Below are 15,951 nucleotides of genomic sequence, written 5' to 3' on the forward strand. Positions count from 1 at the left end.
GCCCTGAGGCCGGGGCTGGGACAGATTGTGTGGCTTATAGACATAGGAATTAGGTCACAGGGCTGTGTGACCTCCAACATCTGGGCACACAAAAAACATCTTTCTATTCGTGCACCTTTTTTTCTTTTTTTGGTATGCTGGGTTGATTTATTTTTTTAAATAATATTTACTTGATAGTTAAAGTTTTTCTTTATTGTTATTTTATGTGAGGGATATTTTACCTGCATGTATATATGTATGTATGTGTATGTGTGTGTATGTATGTATGTATGTATGCAGTGATTGAAAAGGCCATGGGAGAGCATTGGATCCTTTAGAACTGATAATAATGGTGGTTGAGGATGGTCATGTGGGTTTGGGATTCAAGCTGATCCTCCGCAAGACATTTAGGCAAATGTTTTGTTTTTTTTTTTTAATTTTATGTGCACTAGTGTTTTTTTGACCCCGTATGCATGTCTGTAAGTGTCAGGGTTGGAACCTTAAGACAGTTGTGGGAGGCTGCCATGTGAGTGCTGGGAATTGAAGCTGGGTTCTCTCTGGGAGAAACAGCCTACTTTTAACCTGAACCATCTCTCAGACTTAAGCAAGTGTTCTTAATCATTGAGCCATCTCAAACCCTTAGCTTTTTTTTTTTTTTCCTTCTGGAGACAGGGACCTACATCGTTTAGGCTGGTCTTAAATGTGCTGTATTGAGGATCCTCAAGGTTTTTTCCATCATGTGAGGCATTCTCTTGTTTTTATTATCACCATCATCTTCATCTCTGTGTATGTGTGTGTGTGCGCATACACATTTTTCGTGTTATTTATTTTATGTATGAGTACACCATGTGTCTTCAGGCACACCCAGAAGAGGGCATCAGATCCCATTACAGATGGTTTGTGAGCCACCATGTGGTCGTGGGAATAGAACTCAGGACCTCTGGAAGAGCAGTCAGTGCTCTTAACGCTGAGCCGTCTCTCAGCCTAAGTTCTTTTCCTTTCCTTTTTTTTTTTTTTTTTTTTTTGCTTTGTTTTGTATTTTTTGTTTTGTTTTTTTTTTGATGGGGTTTCTCTGGCATCCTTGTCCTGGAACTCTCTCCTGTAGACCAGGCTGGCCTAACACAGAGATCCTCTAATTCTGCCTCCTGAGTGCTGGAATTAAAAGTGAGTGCCACCACCACCTGGTGACTACATTCTTGACCTCTCAGGAATGAAATAAGGGAGACAGCCCATTGTTTAAAACACTTGCCATTCAAGTAACCCCAATGCATACAATGCCAGGTGGCGTGGTGTCTCTTCTGTACATTGGTGACCTGGCACCCTCAGATGTTGTGTAGCAGTTTCTTCAGGAATAAAACCCCTCAGTGGGAGAAACCCTCCTTAAGGCAGTTTGTTCTAGAGGGAGTAGACCATTGCATCCTTCAGCAAAGCCCCTATAACCCTGGCATGGAGGGCCCACCTTCTCTCAACGCACTCAGAGGCAGGCTTGGGAAATCTCTGTAAGTTCAAGGCTAGCCCGCTTTGCATAGAAAGTTCCAGTCCAATCAAGGCTGCAGGTGATACCCAATCCCACAACAACAACGACAAACTGAACCAACTTTTAGGAAGTCCCTGAAACTGACTAGATCCTCTCCGTACTTCCCAAGTAGTGGGGACTGCTGAGATATCGCTGAGACTACCTGGAAGGCCGTGCTGACTACTGAGCCCCTGGGTGATGTTCTCCAACCTGCTGATCTGCTTGCCTGTGGGCTGTGCAATGAGTTACAGGTTTCCAGTCTTCTGAGCTGTCACCCATGCTGGGTGGACTCTGGTGACCAGCTGTCCTTGGTCATATCTGCTCCTGTGTAACCCCTCACCCACCTCCTGCATGAAACCCCAATAAAAAGTCACTTGTTGGCCAAGGCAGACTCTGGTTGTGTTCTTCCTTTACTCTGTTGTTGTCAATTCCTATCTGGGGTGAAGTAGCTATTTGGGTCATCTTCCTCAGGAATTAGGTCCTTGTCAGGAAGTAACCTGGACTAGAGACTAAGCCCGATTTGATTGAACCTGATTAAGTGCTTAAGGTAGAAGGCAGTGGACAAAGTTCCTCCATCAACCTGAGGACAGGGAGGGGTGGAGGGAGAAATAAAAAGCCTGCAATATGGCTTGTGGGTGGTGGTGGCGCTGGCCTTTAATCCCAGCACTCAGAGGCAGAGGCATACCAGATCCTGAGTTGAGGCCAGCCTGGTCCATGTGAAGTAATTCAGGAGAGTGATGGCTGCGGAGGAGGAACCCTGTGTCAAACGGCAAACAACACAAACAAAACCACCAACAAAAAAAACCCTGCGCTGTTTGCAAAAGTTGTGAGAATTTGATTTAAGCAAAGCAATGGAAAATATCCGAATGTGTACTGGGAGAACAGTGACCACATGAGTGAAGAGACAAAGAACCTCATTTACCTTTAAAATTGCCTTTTATGGGGCTGGGGATTTAGCTCAATGGTAGGCGCTTACCTAGAATTACAAGGGCCAGGTTCGGTCCCCAGCTCAAAAAAAAGAATCAAAAAAAAAAAAAAAAAAAAATGCCTTTTATAAATTTCCAAGAGTAGGAGGGTTTAGTAAACTACTAGAGACATACTGGGGGGCTCTTCATTTTTGATTATCAGGCTTCTACCACATGGGTCTTCCTCACTGCATGCCCTTCCCATAATGCATCTGATTGTGATCATATGCACACCCAATTATGTCATAAACGCGCCCAACCTGATAAATAAGGGGTTCTCCTTAAAAGTCCACTTAGATTTAATTTGCCTCATTTGAATACATCCAAACCAGTTTAGGCCAGATTGGCCGTTCTCTTCTCTGGATATATGGAGTATGTTTGACTAAAACAGTCCAAGTTCAAGTGTCATTAAGACAGTGGTTCTCAACCTACAGTTGTGACAATTTTGGGGTCACATATTATGATTCAATGTAAAAATATAACAATGAAAAAATACAGTTGCAAAGTAGCAAGCAGGGCTGGAGAGAAGGCTCAGCGGCTAAGAGCACTGACTGCTCTTCCAGGAGTCCTGGTTCACTTCCCAACAACCACATGGTGGCTCATAACCATCTGTCATGGGATCTGATGCCCTCTTCTGGTGTGTCTGAAGACAGTGACAGTGTACTCACATATATAAAAAAAGACATTTAAAAAATACATAAAATATAAGGTAGCAATGAAAATAATTTTTCTGGTTGGGAGTCACCACAACATGAACTGTGTATTGAAGGGTCTGGCATTAGGAAGGTTGAGATCCACTGCATTAAAGGGTTCAATGTGGATGACAGGTTGCTAGGCACATTGTCTGGAGTAAGATGTTGTCATATATGTGCAGGTAAAACTCAGGTTGCCAAAGTGCATTGCTAGAAGGTGGATGTGTTACAAACCCATACAAGCTCTGAAAGGACTGCTTCTACTACTTGTCTGCCTCATTTTCATTAGACTGTCTTTCCCCCACTTCGGAGGGTCCCTTGTCCAAATTTATTTCCCACCTAGACACTCATATTTAACAGGCAGAGGTTAGAATCTGAATGTGAGGCTAGAGAGATGGTTCCAGTGGTTAAGAGCACTGACTGCTTTTCTAGAGGTCTTGAGTTCAATTCCCAGCACCCACATGGTGGCTCTCCAACCATCTGTAATGAGATCTGATGCCTCTTCTGGTGTGTCTGAGACAGCTACAGTGTACTTATATAATAAATAAATACTGAGGAGCTGAGAGAAGGCCTTCTCTGGGAAATTTAGGCAAAGACCTCCCCCTGACTGCAATCCTTGTTGAAGGAAATGGCCTGGCTTGTCCAAACTGCTTTATTTTTATGGTGGATGTGAATGCATATAGCTTACTAAGGATGAACCAGGGACTAAATACCTGTTGCAGAAAGGGATGCCCAGGAAGGGAAGCTCATTGGCCAAACACTTGGGGCCTATCTAGCCCCACATTAGCAAAGAGAACTCTATAGTTTTTATGCTATGTGACCAGTTGTCATGGTTCTCTTAGTGGGCTGTCATGGTTACATGTTCCAGGACAGGTAGAAATCTGGCTGGCGTTGGTTCCACCCTGCCATTCTCACTTATGAGATTTACTGGGGGCTTTTGAGCCTGCTTTGAACTTACCAGTTCTTCTGTTTGGTGGCATGGTCCCTTGCCCCCCCAGATGTATGGAGTTTGCCTGGCTCAATGTTTTTGACACCTAACCTCTATGCCTTCTGGCCCCACACTATCTCCGGAGGCTCCTGCTAGTCTTAGATTCACTGATCAGTGCTATCAGTTTGAACCCCACGGATGTCTGGATGCTGACTGTAAATGTTAACCAATTATACTGGGAATCTATAGCTAGCTTACATTCCTACTGTCCATTTCACACTTCCCCAAACCTCAGACCTCACCTTTCCCTCCGATGACCTTGCCTATTGCTTTTTTTTTCTTTCTTTCTTTCTTTCGTTCTTTCTTTCTTTCTTTCTTTCTTTCTTTCTTTCTTTCTTTCTTTCTTTCTTTCTTTCTTTCTTTCTTTCTTTTTTCCTGGAGCTGAGGGACCAGAACCCAGGGCCTTGCACTGCTGCCCAAGCGCTCTACCACTGAGCTAAACCCCAACCCTGCCTATTGTATAGACAGGGCAGAGCTCCTGAAGTGGCCTGGCTCTCCTCCACGCCCTTAACCTTTTCCTCTTGGTAGTCTCACTGGAAGCCTGTGCTATCCTGGAAAGGTGTGGACCTCCCACTTACACCTGCCTCCATTTTTGTATTTTTGAGTCTCAATGTAGCTCTGGCTGGCTCAGACTCCTCCATAGACCAGGCTGGAACTGAACTCAGAGATTCTACTCCCCAAGTGCTGGGATTAAAGGCATATGTTTACCCCCTCCTTTTACAAAAGATGTATAGTCATTTTGCTTACATGTATGTATGTATATATATGTGTGTGTGTGTGTGTGTGTGTGTGTGTGTGTGTGTGTGTGTGTGTGTGTGTGTGTATGCCTGTGTGTTGCCCATAGGGGCCAAAGGGTGTTGGGTCTCCTGGAGATGGAGTTACCCTGGGTTGTGAACCACAATGTGGGTGCTGAAACCAACCTGGTCCTCTGTTAGGACAATTGCTCTCTTAACCACTGAGGTATCTTTCCAGTCCGTGGACTCCTCTTGTAGCTGCAAGCCAGAAAGACAGGTTTTTTTTTTCTTTTTTTTTTTGGAGCTGGGGACCCGGGCCAGGGCCTTGTGCTTGCTCAAACAAGCACTCTACCCCCTAAATAAATCCCCAACCCCAGAAAGACAGTTCTTAATCCCTCTGTTATTCTTAGCTCTGAATAACTAACTCCTCTCACCTCCTTTCTTACTCTGTGGTAACTTCCAGTGTCCTTGGTTAAACTTTTGTCTTTTTTTTTTTTTTTTTTTTTATTCTTTTTTTTCGGAGCTGGGGAGACTTCAGAACCCAGGGCCTTGGATCGCTTACCTAGGCAAGCGCTCTACCAAGAACGATTTGAGCTAAAACCATCTCTCCAACCCCCCTTGCAGTCTTTTTAATAAAAAGTAGTGATTCCCCCAAGCTAGACTTCTCCACTCTCCCCCCACTAGCCTGGTCCTCCTAAAATGACTCCCAACTGCTATCTAAGGTCACAGAGGACAAATGGTGTCAGTGCAGCACTCCCTGTGTAGGAGGCCTGGGCTGTCTATCTAAACAACTCTCATCTTTAACAAATCCTACCTAACTTCAGATGCCTAAAAAGGTGCTCAATGTATTTGGAAAAAAAAAAAAAAAAAAAAAAAAGCCATTACTCGTACTAAAAAAGGACTTGCCTGTTCATGTCTCAGACTGAACCTATGTGACCCAACAAAGCATGGTTTCTTTTTTCAATAGAGCAGACTATGGTGGAGCCACTCCCATCTACCATGGCTGAGCCTGGGCAGTAAACTGATAAAGACACAGAGAATCTCTTAATCTGTCCTCAACTGGCAGTCTAGGTTATATAAAAAAAAGCAAGTGATCTGGGGAGGTGTGTGGCAGGGTGGGTTGGGGGGTGGTCGTTCATCCCCCTCTGGTCGATTCATCCCCTGGTCCTCTGCTGCTTTCTGGGATCTGTTGCTGTCCATCGCCATGCAGGATCTAGGACACTGGGAAGGAGGCTATAGCCTTCTCATTCATGCCAAAAGCTCACTTGCCCTTTCGTGGGGGCCACAAAGTTCCGACCCACCTGAATCTGACTGGCAGCCTATGTAGCAGGACATATACTGGACACAAAAAGTTGAGATTTGAGGAGGAGTCTCAGGGTTTCAGGCAACTTGGTGGAACTTGGTGAACTGTGGAAGCCCGGTAACACTGAGAAAAAAATACAATGTGTCTGGGATGCTGAAAGCAGCCTTTCTGGGAGTGAAAGACATGGGGTCCCTCCATTCTGAGGGGAGTGAGTCAGGCTACCCTCTCCTCATGGTCACCAGGTACAATGGCTCACTCCAATTCAAACTGCTTCCTGGAAGCATCTGGTGGAAGACAGCTTAAGATACAGTGAACACTGACCAGATCATTTTAATTTCGAATTTATTAAAATGATTAACCTCAATACTGCAAGTGCATGTACAAAATATTTGTAAAAATGTTTTTTTTAATGAAAGCGTTAAAGAACTTACCTCAAATGCTGAAAAAAGTCCTTTTTCATTCTTTCAGTACAAGGAATACATTGTATCTCAAAAGTATTACAACTCAGCAAAACAATTTAAAACAGTAATTTTAAGAAAAATGATTGAAAATTGAATACTTTACATATATTTCTAGGATCATTTCCTAATTCTTACAATTGCCAAAAACTTTGCAAATCATTGCATAAGCTCAAGCTGAGAGTTTTATTGGTGTAACCTCTTCAGACTGGTCAAGGTGTGGGGTTCTGGCGCACCCCCAGTGAAGTTCTACAACAGATCGAGAACAGTCTGAGGCCCTACCTTGAAACGGAAATAAGGTTCCCTAGGCGGCATCAACAGCACTGAATGCTTGTGCCTTCTAACTCCTGAGGCAGCAACTCCTCACAATGTCACTGCTCTTAGACCCATGGGAAAATTAGGCCTCCAGGCGAGGCCACAACAAAACTAAAATAAACATCATAAATAAGTTACTAAAATTAAGCTTAAAAATGGAGAAAATGGAAATATGTTTATTTTGTTACTTTTTTCTTAAGATTGAAATTCTGAAATGGCTATTGTTGGTATTCAAAGAAACAGGAGGATTTAGTCTCAACAGCCCAAGAGAGAACATGGGAATGCAGGTGACCCAGCTGCCTGTGCAGGCTCCTAAGCTCACACTTACACCTGGGGATCCCTGGGGACTGGAAGCATCATGGAAAGGTATTCTGGATGCCTTGACACAGGAGATCTTGAGACACAGGGCTGCCTTTCTTCTGGGCTATAACAAATGGCTGTGTGTGTGTGTGTGTGTGTGTGTGTGTGTGTGTGCGTGTGTGTCTTCCCGTGTGTGTGTGTGTGTGTGTGTGTGTGTGTGTGTGTGCGTGTGCGTGTGTGTGTGTGTGCATGCTTCCCTTCTGCTTGCCAGTGAGATAGACACCCAAGAGGTGAGACCGCATGGCAAGGACAAGACTGTATACAGGACCACAGCAGGGGATTCTATCATGCACAGGAGCAAAAGACATATGTCCTAGAAAACACTCATGAATCTTACTAACGCCCAACTGGAACCTATAAGCAACGGTTTTTAGGACCCAAGTGTCCCCAAGCTGAATACCATAGGTGTCACTCAGCAACAGGAAGCCGAAGCTCTTTGTTGGACCTTTCACTCCCTGCAGGCCCCTCTGACACTGGAACAGAGTCCATTAGCGTGTGTCGTTTAGGAACACTATGTATCTATCTGAAAGGGACCTACACATTTCCCAGGAAATAAACAGACCCACTGGTGTCAAACACCTGCTACAGACTGACTGATATTCTCCAAATTCTTTGATTTGTAAAATAATCCAGAAGAAAAACAAGCCTGTATTAAACATAAAAGCAGTAATCAAAAATTGCTCATTAAGTTAAAGTTAATTTCTCTTCTCAAAAGTGCTTCAAAAACAAATTAAATCTGACTCCTCTTTTTGTTTGACTGATAATATAATCAAAAAATCTGATACTTTCATAATAAACTAACATAAGCCAAGAAGCCACTGATGCAGTGCTTACACTATATATTTATAATTTCCTATTTATTGGCATGAATATTTCTAAACTTAAAAACCTTCCTGGTAAGTTCTTTTAATTCCTTATGACAAAATTTCTCACAACACACAAATATTTTGTAACATATACATAGTTTTCAGCTCTTTGTTGAATCCCAAAAGACAAATGTTTGTATAGGTTACCACAGAACAAAAGCTGTGACTCAGGTTCTTATTTCATAAACTATTATAAGTTAAAAGTGAATAATTTCTTTTAATATTCCTTGTAGCATTTTACAAATTGTAACAGAAACTTGAAGACCCAAATTAAGATAGCTGGAGTTCATCAGACAAATGCTGCTCGCTTTATTAGCCCACGCTGTTCTGTGCAAAGGTTTGAAAAAATAAGCACCAATCATTCTTGCAAAGAACAATTTTATCTAAAAGGATTGGAAAGTGTTAAATACACGGTCTTTAATTTACAAGACAAGCAATAAATAAGTTGCTCTGAAAAATCATCCTGCACACCACCAGCCCATTACATATAATGTACTGAGAAGGACTGTCCGCAGAAGACTGCATTTAAGTTAATTTTTTCTTCAAAGAAATCAATCTGACTTCAGCCAATGGTCTGCTATGATAACGAAAGGCCACGGACAGGACACCTGGGCGGTAAACAGTGTGAAACCGACACAACTCCAAGGTGGAAACATCTAGCAAATAAACCAAAAGCCAGAGGTCAATGCTGGTGATAGGAGCAGGTGCTGGAAACCCTTCCCACAAGGCTGCTCTGCTCCGCCCTCTTTACTGACAGTCATCTACAGAAGAGGCTGGCTGGCGCTTGCTCTCATAGGTGACAACATGGTGTAACCATTAGTGTCCTGAAGGTCCTATGTGGAGCTGCTGTCACTGGATAGTTTACTGGAGCCTCTATCTTACCCCAACAGGCTTTCCCTCAGATTGCACATAAGAAGGCTATTTAAAAGTACAATAAAAATTTGCACAAATCAGACTTAAGAGTCAGGATGCTGTACACTTTCTACAGTATTATGCCTACAGGTGATGAGACCACAGAAGTGCTTTCTTGGCGGGCTGTGGCTGGGATTTTTACTTTTAGTTCCCCAGGACAATGGTGGCGCTCATCGTTCAGTCTTAGAGACTGATCTTCTCTTCTCCTTGAAAAATGTGATATCTATGGAGTCTTTGCCAACAATGGCCTCAGCAGCTTTCACAGGAGGAAGAGGGATAAGTCATCCTTGAAGTCATCCTCACTTGTCCTCCTCTTCCTCCTCCCCCCTCAGAAGATGAAGTCATCTGTGCTGTCCTCCTCATACTGACTATAGTCATCCACCTCCATCTGGGACTCTAGCAGGGACAGGGGTCCTACTGCAGCACCATTCTCATGAGCCTTCTGCACGGCCCCCCTGCTCTCCTCATCCGGCAGGTTGAATCTTGAGCTTAGTAGAGCTGCTGCCTGGCCCCAGCTAACCCCATTGCTAAGCTTTGCGACATAGAGTTACTGTCACTTTCATGGTCTTTGCTATGAGCTTGATGCTGATTTTTTGAGGAGTTTACACTATCACTCTCATGGTCATTTGTCTTGCTGCTGCTGTCATGCCGCCTCTGCGTCAACTTGGGGATTCAGAGCTGTTCTCTGGATCAGCTGTGCCCCTGGTGACCCGCCGCTTCTTTTTACTTTGTGCAGTTCTGAAGCTGTCTTTTTGTTGTGAAGCTGTCGGGCGTGACAATGGAGCAGCCAACAGGTGAGGGAGCAAGTCTGTGTGCTCAGCACCCCTGACCGTGCCACTGGGCTCACCCTGAGTGGGGATGGGGCCCTGGCAAATCTGGCAGCCCGTCTTTCCCAGGGAAGCTGTGCTCTGGACTGCAATCCTCTGTCTTTGCTAAGTGTTTCACGGGTTTCCTTGTCGAAATTTCTTTTCGTGAAGGGCAGGGTCACTCTTGGGACACTCCTGGGATGCTTCCTCCTGAGCAGCCTCAGGAGCCAGTTCTTCAACACCTCTGGGGTTGGCTGCTGGCCACTGTCTGGGTAAGGTTCCAGTATACCATTTTTATAGCCATCCAAGGGACTTGGTGCAAGCTTGATGTCAGTGGTCTCCTTCAGACCTGTATCTTGTCCTCAAAAATGGGTTGTGTAGGTGCAGGACAGAGCTGTCGCCCTGGGAGTGGGCACCTCTCCCAGGGTTCTGCCTGTGTTCTCTCGCAGCATGTCTAGTCAAGCACCCACTCCCCACTGCAGCATGGACTGGTCCCTCTGCCTCCCTCTCTTTCTTAATTGGCAGAATTTTTATATAGCACAACTTTGGGCTCCTTAAGCACTAAGTTCCCCATCTCGGAGCTTCGGGATGTGCTCTTCTGGTCCAACCGCTTGCAGTGATTCCTCAGTTTGATCTTGGAAAGTAAAAGGAAGCCCGCGGCTTTCTCAGTTCTTTAATACCCTGGAATTGTTCATGTGCACTAGCTTAGGTGGGAGTAGAGTTGGGCCGCTGGGACTCTTGGCATGGACTGCCTCGTCAGTGCTCTGCTCTTGCTGTTCTTTTTCACACCAACTGAAGACTTTCGGTTAGAAGCTGTGAAGTTTACAAGAAAAAAAAAGATGAAACCAGCTTGGTATTGCAACAGGACATAAATAATCTATCCCCAAAGCAGACCACTGGCCACAAACAGCTGACACACACGTATGCAAGGCAGCCCTCCAGGGGCAGTCTCAACAGAACCCCTATTGTCTCTACTATGGTTCAAGGGTCTCAGCATGTATCTCCCATGTCAGTGCTCACTGGTCCAGACTAAGTATTTTTCTTACATAAAAGATTTAAAGGGAAAGCAGATGAATTACAGTTTCTACTCTCATCCCCCCCACCCCCACCCCATGTGTCTTATGTACATATATCCTGGCTGGCCTGGAACTTGACAGACCAGGCTGGCCCTGAACTCTCAGCACTTCTGACTGTCTTAAGTGCTGGGAGCATAGGTGTGAACTGTAATGCCCAGCTTCTCTCCTGAACTCTTAGCCACTGTTTTAAATTTTCCCAAAGTATGTTATTACTGACTCAGTATAGCAACAGAGCTAAGATGCATTGAGTGCTGGACTCTAGAAGACACGTTCTCTCCAATGGTTTTAACAGAACAGATTCTAAGAGGTATACATTGTCCTCGCTAATACTCATGCATTAGTAACGCATGCTGTTTGCTTCACAAGATGGGAAGCTACGCAGGTGGCTATTAGCTCAAGAGCTGCAGAGACAGTGTATTCTTGATGGTAACTTGGGACAATAGATCTAAACAGTACAAAGGCTGCAGGACTCAGGTGACAGCTAAGTGCCTCTCGGGAGGCTGTGACCCAAGGACATGTTGTCCTTGCCCTGTCTTAACGTTTCCCTTTACATTTACACAATCATGAAATCTTACATTAGTCAAATTTTTTGTCTTTTTTTGAGACAGGGTTTCTTTGTGTAGCCTTGGCTGTCCTAGAACTAGCTCTATAGATCAGGCTGGCCTTGAACTCAGAGATCTGCCTGCCTCTACCTCCCAAGTGCTAGGATTAAAGGTGTGCACTGCCACTCCACCCATCCCTAGCTCATTAGTTAATTTTTAATTATTTAATTCTCTGAGTTCTGCAGGTAAAAACGACAAACAAAAACAAACAAACAAAAACACAAAGCAGCAAAAACTCCTTTATTAAAACTAGTCAGCAGAAAGGCTATGGTGACCAAGTGCTCAGCACCCTCAAAAGGCCAGGGGCAGCCCACAAAGAGCCTGCCCAACGGTTGGTTGGGCAGCCGCTCCTTCTTTCCACACAGCAAAGCAAGGAGCTAGCAGTGCCAGTACTCTTATCACTAGAAATGAACAAGAATGTCTAACAGACACTCTGAAATGACCCACCAGGAGTAGACGACTTTCTACTTCAGGGACTGGTTCGCCAGTAGCTACAGTCTACCCAAACCATCAGAGCCCACAGTGATGAGAGCTGCTGAGTGGACTAAGAATCCACATTTCTGTGGGTTGCTGCCAAGAATATGACTTATTCCTAGAGCAGTCCAGTCCAGTCCGGATGGGATTCCACTTGAGTGACTTATAGATTGGAATGACTCACACCTGTGTACACTTACACTCCTGCTCTTTCTCTCATGTTAAAGGTAGGATGTCTAGGGAATACTTTAGCAAACAGATGGCTCTAACAAACCACATAAACACATTAATGTTCAATGTTCTGGTTGCTTCCAGGCACAACCCAAGGGACTGCTTTTCTCATTTGTCATGCTTCCTCAAACATGGCTTCTTCCAGAACTATGTATAACCAGGCTCTTCCGTCTCCAGCCTTCCATTTTCCCATTTCCATCCCACTCTTCCTTTGAACATGGAATTGATCCACACATTGACCCACAGCATGCTCTGGTCATCACCCTCTGCAGCCTGAGCCCTGCCCCTCTAGTGGACTGCGGCAGGCACAAAGCAGTGTGTACTCTGTAGCCCTTTTCTGTTTTCATTTCTATGAACTCGAGTCTGGTAACCGCTTTCTTCTCCCCTAGGTGAAGAGTATATGAGCCTGTCTTCCTTTAGCCCTGGCAGGCCATCAGTCATCAGCCAGCCCAAGCCCGTTGAATATAATTTTCCTGGCCACAGTTGCTTCCATTCAGATGCTAGCAGTCCCTAAGCCTCTAGCCCTGCCCTCCTGAACCACAGGTCTAGACTGATTAAAGCTGCTCCAGGGCTGATAGGCCTGCATTGTCCCCTAGAGCTCTGGCAGGTTCTCCCTCAGTTCTCCACCCTGTCAGTAGTAAATACCATCTGCCCACTGCACAAGCAAGGAAGCTGATCATCCCCGATTCTTCCTTCCTTAACTGCCTCATAAAGTCCTGCAGTTATCTACCTCTGCAGTCACTGAAACCTACTGCTTCTCTTCCACATGCCACTACCTCCTGTTGGACCACACATGGCACTTGTCCAGTCTCATTCCCTCCAGAGCCAGAACGACTTATCTCATGTCCCTCTAGAACATAACCTGAGACTACTGAGACTAAAGCCTGAAACCTTCAACTAAGTCACATTCCTTCTTTCGATCTGTGAAGCAACAGGTTTCCTGATTAAAGGCCTTCCCACTTGTGGGAGTGGGCTTTGGTATGTAAGTCCCTCTGCTGTGGACATGCCTCACCTGGCCAGTTTCATCCTTTAGGAGTCTTTTCTGACTCTTGGCACCAAAGGCTCTCTTTACTTAGTCTTTAATGTAATTCATTAGCTGAATTCCATTTTAAGGTGATTCTGAGTCTGATTTCTCCCAGATCCTCCCTTTCTTAGAGTCCCTGGTGGTAGCAATGCCAATCACTGACAAAGTGGTTCTTATGTTTGTGATCTGAGCACAAATAGACTGCACTTGATAACATAGTTCCAGAAAGTATTGTTGTGTCTGTAAAGTATTATGTGTCTGTAAAGGGACTCACAGTTTATTTGAAAATATCGTCTCGCAAAGTCAGTGAAAAAGGTAAGCTCACTGAAAGAATGAATCAGAAAAGTGTGACAGGACTCTCCTAGAATGCCAGGGCGAGGATTGCTATGCAGACATTTTAAAAGGAGATGGGGCATCCATGTTAAATCTAGAGAGGAAGTTATGGGATACAATGAAAAACTGTGAGTCAACCATTTCAAAGAGTATTGAGACTCAGTCAGGGTCTTGAAATCCCAGAGGGCAGGATTGTCTAGCTGCCCTTGCTGAGGCACTTTCTCTCTTTGTAATGGTTGATCCCAAATGCATAACCTGGATGGTAACTTTGGTGGCATTTTACACATTTCTTCTATTTTTACCTGCTGGACTGCATACAAATCATGATGACCTAAAGTGGTTAGCAACATACACCTATGGAAGGCCAGTCTCATGGGCTAATGGGTCTGCTGAAGTGATATTTGTGGCTCAAGACCTGAGTTCCTTATCACTGTTATGCTACCTGCATTATAGCTTCAGTTCCAACTCTGGGACACACTGGATGGCACTGACTGAGGTTGCTCAAAGGTGTCATTTAAACCATAAGGTAGTATACTCTGTGTACCCACATGTAAAGAAGCATAATGAGCGAACCGCAGGTGGCGCCTTGAGCTCTTAGGGCGATGCTGGCAATGCATGCGGATCAGAAGTTTGGCCAAGAGGGGGCCATTTGTGTTTAGAACCAGAAACCCTAGGCAGCACATGAAAGGCCCTGTATTATCAGGGCACAAGGACATTTGCCTGTCATGATTGACTGGCAAGGCCACCTGAAAGGAACGATGAGAAAGGCATAGAAAGGCAGGCCTGGCAGGAAAATGAATCAGTGAGAGGTGGCCCTGTCACAGAGAAGGGGTGGCTCTACCTTCAGGCCTAGCCAGGTGCTCCTTTAGTCCACATAAACTCATTCTACTGCCCGTGTCTGCTGGGTCCTGCATCGGCTTGTAATAAAGGTAGTGACTGCCGGTTTTGGGAACCGTTTGAGTCTTCATGTCTCACATACCTTTATCACTAACTATCGGAGACAGACAAGCCAATAAGGCACCAAGGCCTAGAAACCCATGACCCTCCAAAGGGCACTGGAACTCAGACTGGAGGACTCATTTTTGGACATGGAATGTCTTGTTTTCATTCCTGGGTGCTAAAGCAGAAAGCCAACTTGGACCTCCTTAGATACCATCTCTCAAGCCTTGTTTAGAGAAAGAATGTTTTCCTTGTGCCTAGGGAGCAACGCTGCCTAGTACACCTGTTACAGCAGTACCTCTACCAGCTGCCAAACTGCAAGTGAAGGCAGGAGAAAGAGAAGCAAGCAGGCCAAGAGCAGGCCGTGGCCACACACTAGGCGTGCCTGAAGCCCTGGGAGAAAGTGCGATGCTCTGAACTATGACCTGGACATCCTAGTACAACCTTGACTTTTAAAACAACACTAACTAGGTGACACTTGCAGGCACTTGAGTTCCACTGCTGAGAGCAGCATAGTGGAAGGACAGCACCGACCTGTCATCCAACCCCCACACATGTGCTATGCTCATTCTCCAGGGTCAAAGAAGTAAAAATAAAAAAAATTCACAAAAGAGATAAAGCATAGGTAAGAACAAGGGCAAAGGACCCACTATGTGCCTGTCCTATACACTTCTAGATGTACTAAGGCATTATGGCACCATTTCCTGCTAGGCAGGAGAGTGGCAAAATGATACTCAAGCATTGGCTCTTGCTGGGACCTGGGCCATGCCTCCAAGTCACTGACAATAAGCCTTGGCTTACTTAACACTCATGTTACTAAAAGGCATTCTGACTAATAACCCACATACCTAACACGAGCAGTCGCTACCAAGGTTGAGCTTCCTATTCTAAAGCGCTGAGCTCAAAATGCTGCTTATGCTTGAGGAAAAGGAGTCAGCTCTGCAGCAACCCTGCCCTTGTCTTGGAGCTGAGGCAAAGGTTTCCCAGGAAGGGCCAGAAACACCACATCTTGGTATCTCTCTAAAAACTACTGGATTTAGTAATAACTATTTCCCATGTTGTAACAAACTACTAGTATAGATAACACCTCCAGAAACTATTTGTATTAAGTATTTAGGCTCAGTGGTGTACTGAGTTTATAATGGATATTCTAGTGATCAAGTTCATCCACAACAACAGGGACTCTCTCATTCATCAGAGCCATTCTCTGAGGATAGCTTTGTGGCTGTCTAGAGGGCAGCCCACACCTCAGTGTTTCCATGTAAGCATTTATGAAATGGGCTTCACAAGCTACAGTGTCTTCAAGGAACCAGACTCAAGAAAACGAAGTTCATTACACTGCCTTTATTAATAGAAGCAACAGTCAACAGTGAATGAG

Source organism: Rattus rattus, chromosome 2 (assembly GCF_011064425.1).
Source record: "Rattus rattus isolate New Zealand chromosome 2, Rrattus_CSIRO_v1, whole genome shotgun sequence".
Taxonomy (NCBI): domain Eukaryota; kingdom Metazoa; phylum Chordata; class Mammalia; order Rodentia; family Muridae; genus Rattus; species Rattus rattus.